The sequence below is a fragment of the Glycine soja genome, chromosome 9, assembly GCF_004193775.1.
Source record: "Glycine soja cultivar W05 chromosome 9, ASM419377v2, whole genome shotgun sequence".
NCBI lineage: Eukaryota > Viridiplantae > Streptophyta > Magnoliopsida > Fabales > Fabaceae > Glycine > Glycine soja.
Genome location: NC_041010.1, coordinates 11,937,090 through 11,945,299, shown reverse-complemented (window position 1 = coordinate 11,945,299; position 8,210 = coordinate 11,937,090). Strand labels below are relative to the sequence as shown.

Here is an 8,210-nt window from a genome sequence, read left to right as displayed (position 1 = left end):
GCCCCTAGCTAACCTCCCAGAGATGAAGAAGAGACTGAGAAGGGAAGAGAGAGATGAGATAGAGAGAGCTATAGTTTTTAGGAAGAAGAAGCTTTTATTACTAACATATCCTCAGGAAGGAAGATACAGCTCTTATAACCACTGAGTGGTAGTTACAACGTCCTAACGGTCTAACCGCCAGCCTCAACTACTGCTCCTTCTCGAACCTTCGTGCGCTAGCTACCAGATTGCCGTAGTCCCTTAGGTGTATTGGGGGATACTATGCCTCTTGGGCCTTGCTGCCTGCACCCCTTCTTTCTTATTGAGTTTTACAATGACACTTTTCTCAAACGGGTTGGAGGACACTTGGAAATTTTCTTAAAATAGATAGATTGACATATTCACTCTAGAGGAAAATTCACGCAAATTTGTGTAGAGCTTGACCTGGGGAACCTTTACTTACACATATTGGAGTAAAAGGTTTTCCATTGTTTTTGGAGTACGAAGGACTACATTCAATTTGTTTCAACTGTGGTCGGTTTGGGCATAAGAAAGATCAATGCGGAGAACCTTAGATGGGGGTGGACAAGGGGCATAACCTGGAGGACACAGTCAACGCAAGAGAGAAAGAGGTCAACGCCTCCAATCTGTCTACAGGGAAGGATGATGTCAGCCCTAATGAGATCAGTGGGAAAAAAGATCTTCAGCTGAGTAACGATGGAATGGAGGATTGTTTTGGGTCATGGATGATGGTGAGTCGGGTTAATAGAAGGCATAAATCTGTTGGGGCTAATTCAAAGGATATACGTTTCAATCTAAAAAAGGGAATATGGAATTAAAGAAATGCAAGGGTGATGTGGTGGGGCCGCAAGTGAAGGGGAAACCTGCTATACAATATACATATAAGGATGTTTAAAATGGAAAGAATTCCTTTGGCTCGAGATTTGTTCCGTTATTAAAAGAGGATCACGTGGAGGGGAGCACGAAATTGAAGGAGATATGATTGAAGAGAAATCAAAGGAGAATATTTCCATTAATTCTAGTAACGTAAAGGAGAAGGAGGGGGAATGAGTCTTGATTGGCTCCACATATTTCGAAATCAACAAATGCTGCAGATTATGAGGTGGGGCCACGTGATGAAGAGTTAATTTCCAAGTTTGATGATCCAAAAGCTTTTAAATGGCACATGAGCAGTGGTTCGTTCGAAGGAGAAGCCAGTGGAGTTAAGGTGGGTCCCACAAGCGGTTGTCAATAAGATAAAACACATGGAGGAAAGAACCCACAACGTAAGGACCCTAAAAAACAAGGGAATGTAAAAGCACATTTGACCAAAGCTGTAACAGTGGAAGTCAAGGGAGGAAATTTTCAAGGAAAAAAAGGTCCTAAGAGAGAGCATCATCATTACTGCAATAGATGAAGGGAATTCCTGATTTCATTGGGTAGGGAGGGATAGCCTTACCTATAATAGAAACTTAACAGCATGGAGGTTATTCTTTTCATTCAGAGTATGAAAAGGCAGAAACAGGAATCAAGGAGGAGGAAAAAAGTTCTGATAAGGAGAAGGAAGACATGGAGATTGAGAGGATTGATGGTGAACAAATACAAACGGAGGATGTTGTTGACTACTCCATGCCAGTGCAACAAGAGATGGTGGAAAGGTCTGGTAAGGCCAACTCTAATACACTAGTTTAATGAATATCATGTGCTGGAACTGTAGAGGTACAAGGGGAAAAGGTTTCATTAAATTGGTGAATGACATTGTGCAGGAATACCAGCTGTCTTTGTGTTTCTTACTGGAGACCCATGCTTCCTATAAGAAAGCTGAAAAATGTTATTAGGAACTTGGGTTTTGATTCGCATTATATTGTGAGTTCTAATGGCCAGTCCAGGGGCACATGGTGTTTATGGAAATCCAATGTTTGGAAGGTGGAAGTCTTGCAGTTGGAGGCTTAATCCATTCATATGAAGGTTAAACAAGGGGCTGAGGATAGTTGGTTTCTCATGACAGTCTATGGAAGTCTGATTCCTGCTTTGAGACATTCTTTATGGAATTTGTTGAAAGATTGTAGTGAGAGTATGGTGGCTCCGTAGGCGATTATGGGGGATTTTAATGCTATTTTGTATGATAATGAACGTCATGGAGGGGCTTCAAATCCTTGCACTGTAGGGATGAGAGAGCCTTTAAGGAGATGGTGGAGTGTTGTGGTTTGTTAGACGTGGGGTTTGAAGAGCCAAAACTCACATGGAAGAGAGGTGATCTTCAAGTAAGATTGGACAGGGTTCTTATTAATCAGTGTTGGAGATTAAGGTTCCCTAGAGCCAAGGTGAGTCATCTGTTTCATTATAAGTCTGACCATCCTCTCCTCCATGTTTTTCTTGATGTGGGGATCCCTATGAATCAAAGGAGAAGGCCCTTCCGATTTCGGGCTGCTTGGCTCTCTCATGATGGCTTAGCTTCGCTTGTTAGAGATAATTGGTGTAACAATATGGAGTGGAATGCTCATTTGGTGGAATTTACCAAAACCATTAAGGTGTGGAACACTAATGTTTTTGGTAATATGTTCTGGAAAAGAGAAGAAATTCATAGTAGACTACGTGGAATTGATAGATCCTTGAGTAGGGGGCCACAATGATTTCCTTTACAATTTGCACCAGGATCTTTGGAGGGAATTGGAGGATATTTTATTCTAGGAGGAATTATTATGGTTCCAGAAATCTCGGTGCAAGTGGTTGAAGTTTGGTGATAGGAATTCTCGTTACTTTAACTGTTCTACCATTGTCAAGAGGCAGAGGAATTCAGGGGAAAATTGATGAATGATAAGGAGGAGTGGGTGGTGACGGGTGTTCAAGAGCTTGAAGAAATGGTCAATTCTTTTTATAAAGACTTATTCAGAAAGGAGGGGGAGCATGAGGAGTTCTGCCTCAAAGGTAAATTTCCAAAGTTGGATCAATTAGAGTTGGAGTTGATTGAGGCTGATATTACAGATGAGAAGGTTAAGGGAGAGCCATTTTCAACAAGGGGAGCTTTAAAGCTCTAGGGGAGGATGGCTTTCAAACACCTTCTTTTTTTTTTTTTTATCAAAGCCAGTGGGAGGTGGTTGATCCTTCCTTGTGTGGCCTTATCAAGGATTTGTATAGGAATCCCTCAGCAATGCAGAGTTTGAATAAGATCTTGATATGTTTGATACCTAAGATTGATGATGCTTACTGTTTGACTCATTTCAGGCCTATAAGTCTTTGTAATGTCTCATAGAAAGGTCTTACAAAGGTTTTTGCATCAAGGCTTAGGATGGTGATGGATAAGAAGGTTGGTCCTACTCAATGTAATTTTGTGCCTCATAGACAATGTAGGGACAACATTATTATCACTCAAGAGGTTATTCATCCTACGAGAAAGAAGAGAGGGGAGAAAGGTTGGATGGCCATAAAAAACTGATTTGGAGAAAGCTTATGACAGGCTAAACTGGGAATTCATTGTAGATACCCTCAAAGAGGTTGGTTTACCCTCTTCTTTTATTGATGATTGTTTTATTGCATAACTGCTTCCTCTATCCAAATGCTTTGGAAGGGTGAGGCTCTGGAGAGTTTTAAGCCTAACAGAGGTATAAGACAAGGGGATCCTCTTTCTCCTTATCTTTTTGTGTTATGCATGGAGATGTTGAGTTAGATGATAAATGTGGCAGTTGATAGTGACCTGTGGAAACCCATTCAGGTGGGGAGAAATGGTCCAAAGTTGTCTCATTTGGCTTTTGCAAACGACCTTATTCTCTTTGCAGAAGCATCTTTGGATCAGGTGGAGGTAATCACAGCTTGTCTAGAGTTCTTCTACAACAGTTCTGGTGAAAAGCTGAATGATGATAAGACGAGGATATTCTTTTCTCATAATGTGAATGGGAGGGTTAAGGTGGATATTAGCCAGGCCATAGGTTTCCAACGTACAAATGATTTGGGAAGTACTTGGGAATCAAACTTCATCACAGGAGAGTTTTGAGGAACTCCTATAATTGTATTCTTGAGAAATCACAACAATAGTTGAGTGCTTGGAAGTCTAGAACTCTATCATTTCCAAGTAGATTAACTCTCACTAAATCTATTTTAAATGCCTTGCCTCTTTATACAATGCAATCCGAGTTTTTGCCAAGAGGGTTTTGTGACAAGTTGGATCAAACATGTAATTTTATTTGGGGAGATACTGGGTCAAGAGAAAGGTTCACTGGGTAGCCTGACAAGCTCTTTGTAAGCCCAAACAGAAGGGAGGTCTAGGGTTACGGTTAGCTAGACATGTCAATAAACCTTACTAGTTTGTGGGTGAGAGTTATCAGAGGTAAATATGGGTGTTCAGCATAGGCTATTTCATTGGTATTGGATGGCTGTAATCCGGATTATACCTGTTATCCCATAGTGCGAGCTATAAAGGAATGGAATGGTCTTCCTATGCAAGTAAATATGGGTGTTCAGCATAGGCTATTTCATTGGTATTGGATGGCTGTAATCCGGATTATACCTGTTATCCCATAGTGCGAGCTATAAAGGAATGGAATGGTCTTCCTATGCAAGTGATTTTTAAGCATGTGCTTAGAGAATGCAAGTGATTTATCATATTGATCTTCCGTCGGCAATTGCAAGCTGATTTAGCAGCTTTTGTTTCTTTGCTCTCTCGGAGCTTTGCCCTTAATATTCAACGAAAAAACAGAACAATTTATTTTGTTTTTTCTTTTGTGCAATGGTCTTCCTATGCAAGTGGTTTGTCCATTCAGCTTTTGGTTTTTCACCTATCCCTACTTTTCCTCCCACTATTTATTCTACCCTACTTTGGTTGGTAATGTTTATAGTGATAATAAATAATATAAAAACCGAACAATTTGTTTTTTCTTATTAAAAAACGAATTATCTCTGACCAATACTGTCCAATAGCATTCCAACTTCTGGCATATTTAATTATTTCAACCATGATGTTCAATACTAAGATATTATTGTTTAGTTTGACACCGATTCCTTAAAATTAAAGATAAAAATAACACAATACTTTATTCAAATCTATGATTAACTCCAACATACCTAAAGTCAAAAAATTAATATTTCAATGGAGTGACGCTTCCTACAAGATTCTGACATTCGTTTCAAAGAACTACAACACGTGGTCCAATCCAACCTTTTCCATGTGCTGGATGGTGCCTTCCCTACGTGAACACAAAACTCACAAGACTAAAATAATGTTCTCAAAAGAACCTCAGCCGCCCTTATCAAACAAACGGCTTTTGATTTGAGTGTAAGTAGTTTTTTATTGTTTTTATTTTTCCAAAATAAATAAATAATGTTCTCAAAAGAAAATCAGTCCTTATAAAACAAAGGACATTTTGATTTTAGTGTAAGTAGTTTTTTATTGTTTTTATTTTTCTAAAATTATTGTTACTAGCTATTTTAAAATGAAATTTCACAAAAAAATATTCTAAAATAAATAAGTTTTAATTTTTACGAGAATAGGCCATGTCATACTTCAAATAAATAGGTCTGACATATTTTATAAAATTAAGACTTAAATTATTATGTTTTTTTTATAGGTATGGTCCATTTTTTTAAAAATTTGATCTAATCTATTAGTCTATTTAAAAATTTGCTTAATATTATTAAATTAAATAAATAAACAAATCTATCTTTTAACACCCCAAGTTAAAACTTAAAAGATAAGCTTTATTTCTAATTAATGGTAAAAAAAGTATTCACCCCATTGTTATTAAAATTTATTTTTTAAAAGAATAAAAACTATAAAAAAAAACTAACGTAGCATTCAATAAAAAATATTAACGTAAAATCATATGCTATAAGCTATGACTAAAGTAAAAAACTTAACATAAAAGATATACAATTAAAAAATGCTCATGTAAAAATCATATGAAAACTTAATTAACATAAAACATTAGGTTGTGAGAAGAAGTCTAACTATTATTTATATTATATTAAATTATTAATAATATTAATAATATGATCTTGCCATTATAGATTTGTTTAATTAATAATATTACACTACTAAAAAAATAGCTTTCTACATCGCCCAATTAACATCGGTTATAGCTAAAACCGATGTTAACGAAAGTGCGGTGACATTTTTGTAAATAAGTAGACTTAGTTAACATCGGTTTTTCCAAAACCGATGTTAGTATGCCATTGTTAACATCGGTTTTGTAAAAACTGATGTTATCGAGTCGATGTTAACATCGGTTAATTATAAAAAACCGATGTTGTTATCATTATAAATTAAACTTATGAAATTGCACAACCCGCGCTTGAACCCTATCGTTCTTCTTCTTTCTCCTTGCGCTTGAACCCTATCGTTCTTCTTCTTTCTCCTTGTGTCAAAGTCGCCTGCGCTTCCGTGACTGCAACCACATTGTGGAGATCATGTTTGTGAAGATCGTCTTTGCCACTTATCCATTGAGGTACGTCCTTTCGTTTTAACATTAGGTGTTCGTCGTTTTAACATTAGGCGTTCGTTGTTTTAACCCAGGGCTTTATTGTTGTTTCTCCTTCTGCCTGAGTTCGTGTTTGTCGCAAACTGGGTTGCACTTCCATGACTGCAACCACATTGTCGAGTTAGCGTTTGTGGAGTTCATGTCTGCGCTTCCATCGAAGGTATGTCTCTGTTGTATGTTAATGATGAAAATCCATTGTTCAATGGTCTGTCTCTGTTGTGATGTTTCGAAACCCTAGTTAGGCACAAAGGGTTAATCGTAACTGAATGTGTAGTGATTTAGGACCATATGTAACTGCCTTAAGCAGTTATTGCAGAATAAATTATGGAGTAACAGCAGGGGGGTTAGGCAGTTTTTAGTGGGTTTTCAGGAAGGGAGACATGAGGTTGTCAAATTTACATAGAGGGTTTCAGGGACAAAGCTTTGATTTACACAGAGGGTTTCAGGGACAAAGCTTTGATTTACATATTGAATTTCATCCAAATTTTTGACAAGTCATTGTTACTTCCATGAATATTTATATTGTATCATGCTTAATTATATGCATTTGCTTATTCTGATCATTGTGTGTTGTGTGATTATTTCTTCCATGCAAGTACATGATTCCTATTTGTTGTGAGAGGAAATGATGGGCAGCAGCACCAACTGAGGTGAGTTTATATTTCCTTTTTTTTGTCTTTATCTTTGTTAGTTTGTTATATATTTTTTATTTTATATGTTTGAGTTTTAAATGTGTAAAAAATAGAAATAGAAAGGTCTGCTGATTGCTTAGGAATTCCTTGTTGTTTCATGGCATTCCTTTTGAACCTCAAAAGGTGCTTATGATGGCCTTTGGTTAAATTTCTGATTATATGTATTGGGGTCCTTGTGCTGGGTTATTGTTGGGTTTGTTTTGGTTTTTGGAAGGTGGCACTTTTGTGTCTTTTTTTTATTTTTTATATGGAAGGCAAACATAGATATATATATTATTAATAATATCAAATCAGTACCAAAAGTACTGATGAATTACACATAATTACATGACACTTAGAGTGTCGCCTCCCAACCCAAACAAACCCTCCAATAATCCACTACAAAGGATAAAATATCCAACCCAAACAGATAGTCAATATACCCAACCCATATCAACTAAAATAAGCCACAAGGTTAGAAGACCATTGGTTGAAAGAAAAACTGAAGTGTTTCTCTCTGGTCTTTAACCATGACCAATTGAGGAATAAAGCATCATCCATCACTTTAGATGGTTGAAAGTGATTACCCTCGAAAACCACATGGTTTCTATGCTTCCATATAGAGTTAGTCAGAGCTACCCACCATCCATATCGATGAGATTGATTTTGCCCTACGGCATAGCCCTCATAGAATTGAATAAAGTGTGCTGCTGGAGATGATGCAATGGGGCCAACCATCTGATTCCAAATCATATATTCCTACCACAACCCTAAGGTCATTTCACAATTGAAGACCAAATGATCCACCTCTTCTTGAGCATTCCCACACAGAGGGCATGAAGTATCCTGCATCTGCACATTTCTTCGAAGGAGATTTCCTCTAGTGGGCAGTCTATCTAGGATAAGTCTCCATGAGAAAATCGCAGCCCTTGGGGGTACATTCAGATTCCATACAATCTTCAGGATGTTGGCCTCCATAATTGGGGTGGTGGTCTTCAAAAGTTTGTAAGCTGACTTAGTAGAATATATACCACTGCGATTAGCTTTCCAAACCCGAATATCCTGCATATAAGGCTGGATTTGAATGTCA

The 8,210-nt window shown here is 37.4% G+C and overlaps 1 long non-coding RNA gene across 1 annotated transcript; it reads left to right on the top strand.

Moving 5' to 3' along the window:
* The first annotated feature begins 814 nt into the window (after nucleotides 1-814).
* On the top strand, nucleotides 815-4,731 carry LOC114367289. The gene is made up of 2 exons (XR_003657154.1): nucleotides 815-1,642; nucleotides 1,746-4,731. It is a non-coding gene; the product is annotated as an uncharacterized LOC114367289 (long non-coding RNA).
* Nucleotides 4,732-8,210: the final 3,479 nt, after the last annotated feature.